Consider the following 13,594-nt stretch of genomic DNA (forward strand, 5'->3'; position numbering starts at 1 on the left):
GGTCTAAGAAGAGCCAGCAAAGCAAGCCTGTGTACACACATGCCACCAGCCCCCTGTGACATTCCTTGTGCATGACTTGCTCGATTCCCTGACACTGCTCTGGCGTTGTGTCTAAACTCGGGGTCTTGCCTTTGACCACACGTGTCAGCTATGACTCTTCAGATGGACTTGTCTGACTTTGGTGTTCCTTTGGGCAAGGGTGTGTGATGGCTGTTCCTATGGTTAGTGACAATATGCTTCTTGTTGGGACATTTTGCTCACGATGATGTCGATGGTGACCATGGTGGGAGCATATATACCTTGGCACATGTGCACATCAGGGCTTTTCCCCTGAAAGCTGATTTATCAGCACCCAGGATCAGCCTTCCGCGTACCCAACCCAGAGTTGAAGCCTCCACTGCTCATTTGGCTGACACCCCTCCTCCCCCGGGAAGAACCGGGGCAGTCCCCACCTTCCCTGTAGGCCTCTTTTTGTGTCTGGGGGATGTTCTGGGCTAGTAGCTGTGACAGGGCTGGCACAAGCTGATGCCTAAAGACAAAGAGGGTTCCTGCTCCTCAGGACTCTAAACAGCAAGGAAATGAGGCTACAATACTTGTGGGAGGCAGAATGGAGGCCCCAAAGATGACTGCTTCCTAATCCCCGGGATTTGTGAATGTCACTTTACATGGCGAAAAGTACTTTGCGGATGTGATTAAGTTAAGGATCTCGAGATGGGGAGATTATCCTAGATTATCTGACTGGGTCCAGCATAATCACAGGGCCCTTGTGACGGGGAGGGGGGAGGGCTGAAGTCAGGAGGAGCAGCGTGAGGACAGCAGCAGAGAGCTGGCTGGGAAGACTGCTGGTTGACCTGAAGGTGGAGGAAGCAGGGGCTAGCCAGGGAGTTCAGGCAGCTCCTGGAGGCCCACAGAGGCAAGAACTCGGGCTCTCTCTGTGCCTCCAGGAGCTCATCCTGTGGACACCTGGACGTTGAGGTTGATTTTGGACTTCTGGCCTCCAGAACGGTAAAATAGTAAGCTTGTATATGTATGTATGTATGTATGTATGTATGTATATATGTATGTATTTGCCAGAAGGAGCATGTGCTTGCCAAAGAGAGACAGAGAGACAGAAGGAGAAAGCATTCCTTATGTGGAATGGTCATGCCGCAATCCTTTCTCCTCCATTTATCCCTCCTTTTAGGATTTTGGGCACACACACGTGCACATGTGCCCAGTATGTTTTTCAAGCTACTGGATCTGGGACTTGATCTGTGCAGTCACCCATGTGGGATCTGGATCTCTTAACCATCGGGCCGCAGGCTGACCTTGTACTTAGTTGTTTTTATTGAGATTAATTTTCATGACATAAAATGAACCATTTTATCTTTTTTGTTTATTTGCTTTCTGTCAGAGGGTGCATGCAATCACAATGGAGAGAGAGAGAGAGAGAGAGAGAGAGAGAGAGGGAGAGAGAGAGAAGCTCCCAAATGGGTGTGAGCATGCTGTAATCCTTTTTTCTTCCATTTCCCCATCCTCTCTCCATCCTGCCAGGATCCTGGGCATGTGAGCACCAGGGCCAGGATTTAAACTGTGGTTGCCATGTGGGATCTGGCTCCCTATGCCCAGGGCCTACCTGCCGCACTGCAGGGCTGGCCCTAGCCATTCCGAAGCGTTTGGTTTGGTAGAATTTAGATAATTCACAATGTCAAGCGGCTGCTGCTTCTATTTCCTAATCATTTTCATCTACCCAAAAGGACATTTCCTTGCCCCTCAACTCTTGGCAACCATTAATCTGCTTTGGACTCTGTGGATTTACCTATTTTGGGTATTTCATATAATTGGAATCATGGATGTGGCCTTTTGTGTCTGGCTTCTTTTTACATTGCACGATGTTTTTGAGATTCATCTATTATCATGTATCACTTCTTCATTGCTTTTTTTTTTTTAAAGGGAGTTTTCTGTTATAGAGTGCGTGTGCTTGCCGGAGAGACAGAAAGTGAGAAATCACCCCCCAGGGGGATGCCTATGCTGCAATCAATCCATTCTCTTCCAGTCTTCTCCCGGGGTTTTGAGCAAGCACGCACACACCCCTGGTGTGAATTTTAAGCCGCCGGGTTTGGGACTCAAACTGTGGTTGACTACATGGGAGCCCAGCAATGTGACCATTATGACATCTGCTGGTCCCTCCTCATTGCTTTTTTTCTTTTCTTTTTTTTGGAGAGGTTTTTGCTATAGGGCACGTGCGCTCGCCAGAAAGACAGAGAAAGACAGGGAGACAGAAAGTGAGAAATCACCCCCAGGGGAGATGGCCATGCCACAATCCCTTCTCCTTCATTCTCCTCTCGGGATCTTGGGCACGCATGCACACCTGCCCAGTGTGAGTTTCAACCACTGAGTCCAGGAGTTGAACCACGGTTAACTACATGAGAGTCCAGCGACATAGCCATTATGGTAACTGCTGCCCTCCTCCCCAATTGCTTTTTATGGCTAAATAATATTCCTTCATATGGACATAGCACATTTTGTTTATCCATTCATCTGCGGATGAACGTTTGGGTTGTTACCACCTTTTGGCTTTTGTGACTAGTGATGTAATGAACACTTGGGTGTGTTTGAATACCTGTTATCAATTATTTTTTGTTTTTTTATTTGTTTTCAATTTGCCAGAGGGCATGTGAGCTCTCTGGAGAGAGAGAGAGAGAGAGAGAGAGAGAGAGAGAGAGAGAAAGTGAGAAAGAAACCCCCACAGGGAATGGTCACACCATCCTTTTCCCCCCACCTGGGTACACATGCACATGCACCTGGTATGTCTCTCAAGCCTGCAGGTCCAGGAATCAAACCAATCAGTCAACTACGTGGCATGCAGCAGCCTTAATCACCACACCACCAGCTGGTTTTGTTTTCAATTCTGACTTGCGTCGTTTTGAGCCGCTGAGTTTTTGGTGATTTGTTATGGCAGCAACAGGAACTAATCCAGATATTAAATGAGCCAGACAGCCCCAGTGAGGACAGTCCCAGTGAGTACTTGACCACAGAGCTGGACCCCACATGCACTTGTGGATTCAGAGCTAAGTCCACTCAGACTTGGAGAGAACATTGTCCCAGCTGTCCGGCTTCTAGCCCATCCCAGAAAGGCTGAGCCTGAGACCCAGAGAGAAAAAGAGAAGGCCGAGGTATGCGGGAGCTGGTGGGCAGGCTGCCTCATCCCTCCCTGCCCCTCCATGGGGCTGGCTTAATGGGGATCTCATGGACTTCTTGGCCCTCTGCAGGCTTCTGCCTCATGGGGCTCCCCTTTGTGGTTAGAGAGTGACGAATGTGCCTTCTGTCATGCACAGCCAGCAGGCCTGCCCTGTCCTCCTTCTGATTAGGCCTGCCAGAGCCCAGGGCCGGCCGCCCACCTGTCAGGAACCTGGCAGCATGTGCCCCTTTCCCAACAGAAGGCACCAATTATTAACTCATGGGGCAGAGATCTTGAGCCTTGACCTTGCCATGCTTTCCCCAAAGACAATGACTGCGTGGCTGCTGACCAGCGCCTGGGCTGGAAAGCAGAGCTTCTCTGCCAGCCTCTGTCCCAGCCTTCTCCTCATTAAAACAGCCATTCTTCATGGAGTAGTGCATTCAGACTCGCCTTGCATTTATCAGCTTTATTAACCTACATTTTATTCCAAAGCCACACCGCCATCCCCAGCATCTCCGACCCATGTAACTCATCATCCGAAGCACACTGCATGTATCCTGTCCAAGCCCTGTTGTCTTCTGCTGGTTTTTCTTTCTTTCTCTTCCTTCCTTCCTTTTTCTTCCTTCCTTCCTCTTTCTTCTTTCTTGTTTCCTTCCTTCCTTCCTTCCTTCCTTCCTTCCTTCCTTCCTTCCTTCCTTTTCTTTCTTTCTCTCTCTCTTCCTCCCTCCCTCCCTCTTTCTTTCTTCCTCTCTGTCTCTCCTCTCCTTCCCTCCATCCCTTCCTCTCTCTTTTGCTACCCTGTCCTTCCTGCCCTTTTTTTCCCCCCTCTGAGGCACATGATTCCACCATCCATAATGATTTAAAAATATTTTCTGGGATTTTAAAGAGGAATTTTCATTTCTTGCTGTGAACCTGCGATCCCATGTTTAAATAAAAGGGTCAGGTTCAAATCTCAGCCTGGCCACTGTGTGACCTTGGGGAGTGTTCTGACCGAGTCTACTGCTGCTCACAGCACCCCCAAACTGTGGCTATTCCAGTCTGTTCCATTGCCAATAACACGTAATGCCTGATTTTTAAATAATAGAAGCATATTTGGTTTATGACTCGTGGTGACTGGACAGTTGGAAGCTGTGAGGCTGGCATCAGGTTGGCCTCTGGTGCTCCATCACAACACGGATGACAGGAGCGCAGAGGATGGCAGGTGTGTGCAGGGAGACACAGAGGCAGTCTCCTCCCTCTTACAACAGCCCGCTCTTTGGGAAACTAGCCCTTTCCCACGAGAGCTGGAACTTACTTTGTCTTCTGAGACAGCGTCAATCCATTTATGAAGGCGATGGCTCTGTGAGCCCACCAGTGCCCGCTTGCCTCTTCCAGGTCTCAGAATCTCCCAATGACATTACCTGAGGGACTGCCTTACAGCACGGGAAGTTTCTGAGCACAAAGCATTACCTAAACTGTAGCAGTGATTAAAAAATATGAATCATCCCAAACTTAGTGCCTGTCATGATTTCTATGGATTAGGAATTCCAGAAGCACTGGCTGGGCAGTTCTGGCTTGAGGTGTCTCAGGAGGAGAGAAGCTTGGGCTTTTGATACAATTCTGGCCAGTGTAAGAGAAAGTCAGCCAGGGCTTCTAGAAAAGGATTTTGCTTCCTAATAAAAGGAGAAAACAGAGCCAACCCTGTAGTCTCATGGTTGGGGAGTCAGATCCCTCATGGCTTACTGCATGGTTTGAATCCTGGCCACAGAGACTTGAAAAATATGCTGTGTGTGTTTGCATGTGTACCCCAAATCCTGACTAAGTGAAGAAATGAAGGAAAAGGGATTGCAGCATGACCATGCCCTAATGGGAGGCATCTTTCTCTGTCTGCCTTTCACTTTCTCTCTCTTTCTGGTAAGCACACATTTCAACCAGCAAATTAAAAAAATAAAACAAGAAAATCAGGTGAGGAGAGGTCTGTCAGACTCTGGCTGCCTTCTGCTTCTAGCAGTTTTGTGAGGATATGATGTTTGGGGCTATGGCAGCCATCTTGGAAACCAGGTCAATGAAGTCAACAGTATAAAGACAAAAAGTTGAGGGCTGATGTAAAGATCCTGGACATCACCAATTGGTTGCTCCTAGCCTGAAATCATTATCATTATTATCTCTATTTCACACAGAAGAAACTGAGGCCCAGAGAGATGAGTGCTTTGCTCAAGTCCATAGCTTCCAGGTCTTAGAGTATGTCCATAGTACCATACTTTAGTCTTAAAGTATGTCCCTTGTTTGAGCTTTGGTTTGTGGGGTTCTGTGCCTCACAGCCAACATTTCCCAGTGGGTTCAACATCTCTGAACCTTTGCACATGGGGTTCACTCTGCATGGAACGTGTTCTCACCTTGTCTGACCAGAAAATGCTGACTCATCTTCAAGACTTTACTAAAGTGTCACCAACACCCTTCCTCGAAGCTCTGACATGCATGGTTTCTGCTCCAACGCCCATGAGTCAGTGAGCTGGGCTGGTCCAGCTGGGTCACAGCTTCTGGAGGAGAGGCACTGGCCATTTGCACGTGTGGCATGGGACGTAGCTCAAGGGCCTCCTGGACAGCTGTTTGGTGATGGGTGGTATGAGGAAGGGAGTTACAAAGGGCACTCCAGAGTCAGGTCACCTGATTCAGACCCTGCTTTGTTTCCTCATAGCTATGGACTTGAGCGAAGCACTTAACCTCTCTGTGCCTCAGTTTCTTCCGGGAGAAATAGAGATAATGATGGTAAGCTCTGAGTAGGGTCATTATGAGGACTGAATGAAGTAAACCATTTAAATGCTCAGCATGGTCCCCGCCTCAGTCATAACTCACTTTCGGGGCCAGCAGGTGGTGTGGTTTGTTGATGCACTAGACTTCCACAGGGATGATTGTGGTTTGAGTCCCAGACCTGGAGGTTTGCTTTCTCACTTTCCCTCTCTCTCTGTCTCTCTCTGGTGAGTGCTCATGCCCTATAGCAAATAAGAAAAAAAATTAAATAATAAAAAAGTACTTAAAAAAAAAAGGAACCAATAATTTTTTTTTTTTTCCCTATAACTCTGGGGCCAGCAGGTGGCTTGCTGGTTAAAGCACTGGACTCCCATGTGGTTGTCTGCAGTTTAAGTCCTAGACCCGTTGGCTTGAAACTTATGTCAGGCACGTGTGCGTAGGTGCTCAAATTCCTGACAGGAGAATGGAGGAGAAAGGATTGCCATGTGGCCATCCCCCCTGGAGGGGGTGTGTGATTTCTTGCTTTCTGTCTCTCCAGCAAGCACACATGCCTTATGGCAAAAATCTCTATAAAACAAAACAAAAACAACTCACTTTCACTAACCTCTTGCTTACCGTATAACTGACATTGTTATTACAGATATATTATTCCTCTTTCTCAGCTATTGTGGCATGAAACACCATGAGCAGCAAAGTCTCTGGTGACACCCTGTACGAGGCGGTGGCAGGAAGTCCTGGACGGAAACCAGTGCAAGCACTGGAAGCTTTTGGAAACGGTGGAGCTGCAGATCAGCTTGAAGAACTCTGACCCTCAGAAGGACAAGCAGTTCTCGGCACCATCAGTCTTAAGTCTACTCCCCAGCCCGAGTTTTCCGTGTATGTCCTGGGGGACCAGCAGCACCGTGACGAGGCAAAGGCTGTGGACATCCCCCACATGGACACTGAGGTGCTTAAGAAACTCAATAAGAATAAGAAGCTGGCCAAGAAATATGATGCCTTTTTGGCCTCAGAGTCTCTGACCAAGCAGATCCCATGAATCCTGGGCCCAGGTCTAAATATGGCCGGCAAATGCCCTTCCCTGCTGACACACAATGAGAACATGGTGGCCAAAGTCAATGAGGCGAAGTCCACAATCAAGTTCCAGATGAAGAAGGTGCTGTGTCCAGCTGTGGCTGTTGGCCAGGTGAAGATGACAGATGATGAGGTTGTGTACAACATCCACTTGGCTGGTAACTTCCCGGTGTCATTACTCAAGCATTGGGAGAACGTCTGGGCTTTATACAGCAAGAGCACCATGGGAAAGCCCCAGCACCTGTATTAAAGTGCATCTTAATAAATTCGACTGCCACCCCCCCAAAAAAAATACCCAAAAAACAAAAATCCCCACAAATATATTAACTTAATTTAACTTAATTTTGTAATATTATTATCACCATTACATAAACCAGAAAACGAAGTCACTTAGAGGGTAAGTAGCTTCACTCAGAACTGACTAGAGAAGACTGAATTTGAACCAGGCTGTGGCTTTTGAATCCTATCTACACCTGCTTTCACTAACCGCATCGCGCGCTTCGGGAAGATTGAAACTGCCACCACCTGCGTTGTGCGCATGCGCTCACGAATCATTCCAAAATTTCGCCGCTGGCCTGTTGTCATCTATGCCTTCTCTCGTGCCACATCTTGTCGGTCACAAGCCTCTGCATTCTTGACCCACGGCCTCGGTGTCTTTCCAGTCTAGCCCTTGCTGGTGTCTTCAAGTCCCCTCCTCCCTCTGGCCTACACAGTCATAGGCTGGCCTCTGGCGAATCCATTGTCTGCACCGCAGTCCTACCTCACGGCCAGAAGGTAAACGGTGTATATTCACATTTTGAGTGATATACTTCTGGAATTTTCTCTCTTCTCCTGCTGTAATTTCCTTCAAATATTAAATATAGATATGAACTGCTCTATGAACTTTGTAACCTGTTTTTCTCATTTAATCATGTGTAAAGGGTAAATTTTTTATACTTTCTTATTGGGTTGTCTTCTTAAGATTACTTTTTCTATTTTCCTCATTTTTCTTTCTTTTTTTTCTTTTCTTTTTTTTTTTTTTTAAGAATTATTTAGTTTTATTTATTCATTCATTTATTTTAATTTGACCAGAGAGAGAGAGAAAGTGAGAAAGCAAGCCACTAGGTCCGGGACTTGAACTATGGTCAACCATTTGGGAGTGTCCAGCGCCTTAACCACCAAACCACCTGCTAGCCCCCACTTTTCTTTTCTTTGTTCTAAAGTGTATTGCCACCTGGTAACTATGGACTTTGAGCAAAGCACTTAACCTCTCTGTGTCTCAGTTTCTCCCATGTGAAATAGAGATAATAATGGTAAGCTCTGAGCAGGGTTGTTATGAGGACTGAGGATATGAAGATCTATTATTTCTTGAGAGAGAAAGAGAGAGAGAGACATCCCCAACAAGCTCTAGCCTCAGCCAGCCTGAACCACAGGCATGCACCGAATTGGTGTGCTCAGCAATACCCTGGGACACGAACCCAGGCCTTTTCCATTGTGGGTCCAGTTGCACTGCTGTTGTGAATTTGCTGTACCACCTCCTGGCCTTCTTTGCTTTTCTCTTTTCCCATATAGATTACGCTTTCTTTGCTTCAATGTTCAAGTCATAATCACTACATCCTGTTAGAATTCCATTCGTGATGACCTTAAGGTTTTCAAAACCCTAGTATAGATCTGTTTCTTTACTCTTTGAAGTCCTAAATGAAACCCTGACTAGTAACTCCCTTCTGTATTGATGAAGAATGCAACAAGCTCTTATTTCCTTTCTCTTCCACTATTGCTCAACTTTTGTTGGTTGAAACAGGTCTCAGCCCCATGGAGACACTTCAGTCCCTGTGGTTTAACTAGGGGCTGGCGGTCAAAGGTCTCTGACCACCTTTTACTGAGGCTGGGAGCTTGGGCTTGTCCTTGCGAGGTCAGCTTCAGCTGATGACTTTTGTCAGCCTTGGCAGGCAGTTTCCCTGTGGCTCAAAGATCCTTCTGGGCCTTCCCAGGAACAAGTAGGTGGGTTCTCTTGAGAGCCCCCAGCCCCAAGATGGCTTATTTCTCAGGAAATCCTCAGAGCCTCCATGGAGAGCCATTTGGTCAATAGTATAGCCACAATTGATGAGTGCTTTTAAATGAATTAATTTTAAATTAATTAAGTTTTAAAAGTTTACCTATGCCCAGTGTACTCAGGGAGATCTTCAGATACAAATCTAGAACCTTCCCACGTGGGTCAGCCTTGCTGAACATCACAGTTACTCCTTGTTCCACCTCTAAGCCCCCACATTTATTTTTTAACTTAAAATACTTTTCATTTAAAAATAAATATTAATTTATAGAAAAGTTGCAAACATAGGATAGAGAGGTTCTGTAAAGGCTTCATCTAGTTTTTCTTTTTAAATAATTATTTCTTATTTTATTTATTCATACATTTATTTTTTAAATTTGACCAGAGAGAGACAGAGGGTGAGAGTGAGAGTGAGAGAGAGAGGAAGTGTGAAAGCAAGCCACCAGACTCAGGACTTGAACCCTGGTCAGCCATGTGGGAGTGTCCAGCGCCTTAACCACCATGCCAACTGCTGGTCCCTCATCCAGCTTTTCTAATGTTAACATCTTATATAACCAAGGTACAATGACCAAAATCAGAAAATGAAGATTGGTCCAATATGATGAACAAAGTTACAGAGCTTATTGGGATTTTTCCAGTGTTCTCACTCATATCTTTATTTTTTTTGGTCTAGGATGGCATCCAGGATCCCACATTTAGTTGTCATGTCTTCATGCAAGATTTGACAAAGCCATTTTGATTTGGCTACAGCAAAATGAGCTGGTAGCAATGTAAATTCACCAGTTCTCAACTGCCGGGTAATGGGCGTAGCAGACAGTTTTTCTCTCCTTTCGGTCCTCCTGTCATTCTCTATTCAGTCCCACATCTCGCCACATTCCTCACCCAGTCCCTCTTCTTCCCCAGCCTGGAGGTCAGACTCAGAGACACGTGGACTGCACGGTAGGGAAATATCTCACTTGGGAAATTCGCAAGTCACAAGCTTCAGTGGGTACGAACCAAACTCCCATCAGGGCACAGTGTGTCAGCCCTCTTTATCGGCAAGGGAGGGCACAGTGGTCATTTTATGTCTTGACTTCTGGCTTGTGTGCAGATAGCCTTGGGGAGCCCACCGACTAGAAAGTCCTTCTACAATCAGAAATTCAAAGAGCTGAACACTTGAACTCTTCAAACAAGAACAATACATCGTACCAAAAACAAAACAAAACATCTGTAAGTTTAGTTTATGAAACATGAAACAAATATCCACAAACCCATGACTCAGTTTAAGACACAGAACATTACCAATGTTGGTGATGGTTGCATTTTAGTTCTCAAAAAGATGACAAGTACGTAGGGTTCATCTTTCTATCACCCATTTTTAACAGAGTGGATTTCTTTTTTGTTTAAAAAACTTATTTAATGTTATTATTATTATTATTAATTTGCTATAGGGCATGTGTGCTCACTAGAGAGACAGAAAGAAAAAGAGAGGCGAGACAGGGAAAGCAAGAAAGCAAACGACCAGGTTAGGACTAGAACTGCGGTCGGCCATGTGGGAGTCCAGTGATGTAACCACCACGCTACCAAAGAGTGTATTCATGAGAGAGAGAAAGTGGCGTCCTCAAAGGGTCTTCACACTGCAGTTCACTTACAGCCTCAGCTAGCCTGGCGTGTACGGGGAGAGCCCAGGATGTGAACCAGGACTTTCCTATGTGGGCCCACTTCAGAGCCCTTTGCTACTGTGGCACCATCACAGCTGATCCTTTATGTTAAATCTGAAGAGCCCTTTGGGTGAATTTCTTCTGCTCACCAGACTTCAGTTTTCTTGTCTGCAACAGGATGGGAAGATCTTTTAGGCTGCTTTCTGTTTACGGGTTCTATTCCAGGGATGGTTTAAAACAAACTTGGTCAAAGACTCTTGGAAAAAAAAAAAAAGAAAAAAAGAGCCATCACAGGTGTTTGACTTATATTCATGTGCTTCTGGCCAGAGTTGTCCTCAAGGCCACAACTGAGAAGAGTGCAAGTGTCTCGCTGGTGTTGTGCAGAGACCGCTTTTCTGAGACTTTTGAGCTTATGTTTTGTCCCAATAGGTGAATACTTGGGCCAGCAGACAGTATGGAGGTTAAGACAGTTGGATCCCATATGGTTTATCATGTGGTTCGAGTCCCAGACCTGGCAGCTTGAAAAACACAGGTGGGTGCTGCCTGAAGCCTCGAGGGGAGAATGGAGGAGAGGAGATAGCAGCATGACCATCCCCCTGGGGGTGCTTTCTCATCTTTCCCTCTCTCTTTCTGTCTGACTCTGGTGAGACATGAGTAAAGAAGGTCAACCCACAGCATGGGGACCAAGAGATCCCTGAGACTAGGCATGGGGACTTTTGATATGAAAATGATCAGCTGTTCCTGATTACATTCTTTGTCATGTGGTTTCAAGCTCCATATTTGCACCAGTGATTTGAACCATATTGGGTGTCCAGTTTCTACTCCCAGATGGGGGCTCTGCTGGTCAACCACTCAAGCAGTTGTGAGCCCAATTTCTCTGCTCATCCCTTCCCTACATCAGGCCTAGACCCAGTGGTGACAGGTTTTATCTTCCTGGAAGAGTCATAGCTGTAGGCAGAGACCAGTCCATCTCAGTTCCAGCAGTGGCAGGGCCCTATTCTGCTTTACCGCTTTGTCCTCTGGGCTCTCATGCCTGCTGTCTTGTCTTCAGCATATGCAAGTCTTACAGGTGTGTAGAAAGGAGAGCTTTCTCAGAAAGTGTCACTCTAGCTAGAAAGTGTCTTGACTGCCAAAACAGAATTAGTAAATGGTGGGGTGGCCCATTTAGCCCCCGACAGGTTTGTTAGGCCTCTGTTCTGCTGCCATGTTTGGAAATTGTGGTGGTTAATTTCATATGTCAACTTGACTGGGCACAGGATGCCCAGATATCTGAATCAACATTACTTCTGGTGTCTGTGAGGGTTTCTGAAAGAGTTTGCATTTAGTTTGGTGGGTTGAATAAAACAGATGGCACTACCCAATGTGAGTGAGTACCATCCCACCCACCCACGGAGGACTTGAAGAGAACAAAGGGGGAGCGGATTGGATTCTTTCTCTCTGCATGCTTGCTTGGGCTGGAACGTGTTTTCGTCTGCCCTTGGGTTGGGACTTACACCATCGGAAAAACTCAGACCTCTGGACTCAGACTGGACTTTACACCACTGGTTTTCCTGGTTCTCCAGGTTATGGATGGCAGATCATGGGACTTCTCAGCTTTCATAATAGCACAAAGCCAATTCTTTTTTTTTTTTTTTTTTTGGAGAGGTTTTCGCTATAGGGCGCTTGCGCTCGCCAGACAGACAGAGACATAGAGACAGAAAGCGAGAAATCACCTCCCAGGGGGGATGGTAATGCTGCAATCCCTTCTCCTCTATTCTCCTCTCGGGATCTTGGGCACGCACGCACACGCGCCCAGCGTGAGATTTAAGCCACCGGGTCCGAGACGCGAACCGTGGTGGACTACGTGGGAGTCCAGCGACATAGCCATTACGCTAACAGCTGGTTCCCGCCAATTCTTTATAATAGAACTCATTATGATATATATATATATATATATATATATATATATATTCACAGGTATATATATACACAGGCAATAGAATATATATAATATATATAATATATATATATATAATATATATATATATACACAGATAATATATATATAGATAGATAATACAATATTATATTATCTGTCTATCTACCTCTCTTCCTCCTATGGCTTCTGCTTCTGTTTCTCTGGGTGTCCTGACTAAATATCAGGTGACCCCTTGAAAAGGACAGGGCTCTTCTTGGCAAGAGAGATTGAAGGCGTGGAGAGTCCACAGAGGGAGGCCATCTGGCAAGGACCAGAGAGTCACCTCTAGGTGTTGAGCGTGGTACTTGGCAATGTCCAGCAAGTCAGTGGGACCTCAGTTTTACAGCCACATGAAATGGATTATACCAACAACCTGAGGGACAGGGAGGCAGATCTTACCTCAGTCCAGCCTCCAGATGAGAACACAGACAGCCCATACTTTGATTTCAGGCTCCTGCGACCCTGAAGAGAGGACCCAACTGAACTCAGTCTGAACTGTGAATCTATAGAACTGTGAGGTAGCAAGTGGGTGCTGTTTGCAAAGCTGATTTGTGTTAGTTATAGAGCAGTAGAAAGGGAAGGTATGTAGCACCATCTAGATGGGACAACGAGATGCGGGCCCTATGTCTTACCAGCAAGCCATGGAATGAGGTCGTTCACCTCTGCCTTGGCAAGTCCTCCCTGTCTGCCCAAGGTCACACAGCTCTAAGGGGAGAATCAGAATCTGAATCTGGACAGAGCCCATAAGCCTCACTTCTCTGCTGTGTTGCTGCCCTTCCAAATGCTTTTTCTGTGTCCCTCAGGGTAAAGACACTGTCCTTGTGTCACAGAGCCTGCTGCTCTTTGCTCCCCCTTCCAGGACCCCTTCACTTACTCCAGAAGATATGCCCAGGGTAGGATTTAGGCTCAGGCCTCTTGGATCAGGCCATTCACATCAGTCACACTGGAAGCGAGACATTGTCACTGGAAATGAACGATGAACAGAGCTCTCTCTGGGACCTTGCTAC

The 13,594-nt window shown here is 46.3% G+C and overlaps 1 long non-coding RNA gene and 1 pseudogene across 1 annotated transcript in view; both read left to right on the plus strand.

Moving 5' to 3' along the window:
* The first annotated feature begins 6,572 nt into the window (after positions 1-6,572).
* On the plus strand, positions 6,573-7,232 carry LOC102468751 (60S ribosomal protein L10a pseudogene; annotated as a pseudogene).
* Positions 7,233-7,566: 334 nt separating this feature from the next.
* LOC106735543 (uncharacterized) overlaps positions 7,567-13,594 on the plus strand; it is a 27,608-nt gene continuing 21,580 nt past the window's right edge. Inside the window, exon 1 of the long non-coding RNA XR_001370842.1 lies at positions 7,567-7,735. This is a non-coding gene — a long non-coding RNA (uncharacterized LOC106735543). The remainder of the gene's footprint in view (positions 7,736-13,594) is intronic.

The sequence above is a fragment of the Tupaia chinensis genome, unplaced genomic scaffold, assembly GCF_000334495.1.
Source record: "Tupaia chinensis unplaced genomic scaffold, TupChi_1.0 Scaffold000429_1, whole genome shotgun sequence".
NCBI lineage: Eukaryota > Metazoa > Chordata > Mammalia > Scandentia > Tupaiidae > Tupaia > Tupaia belangeri.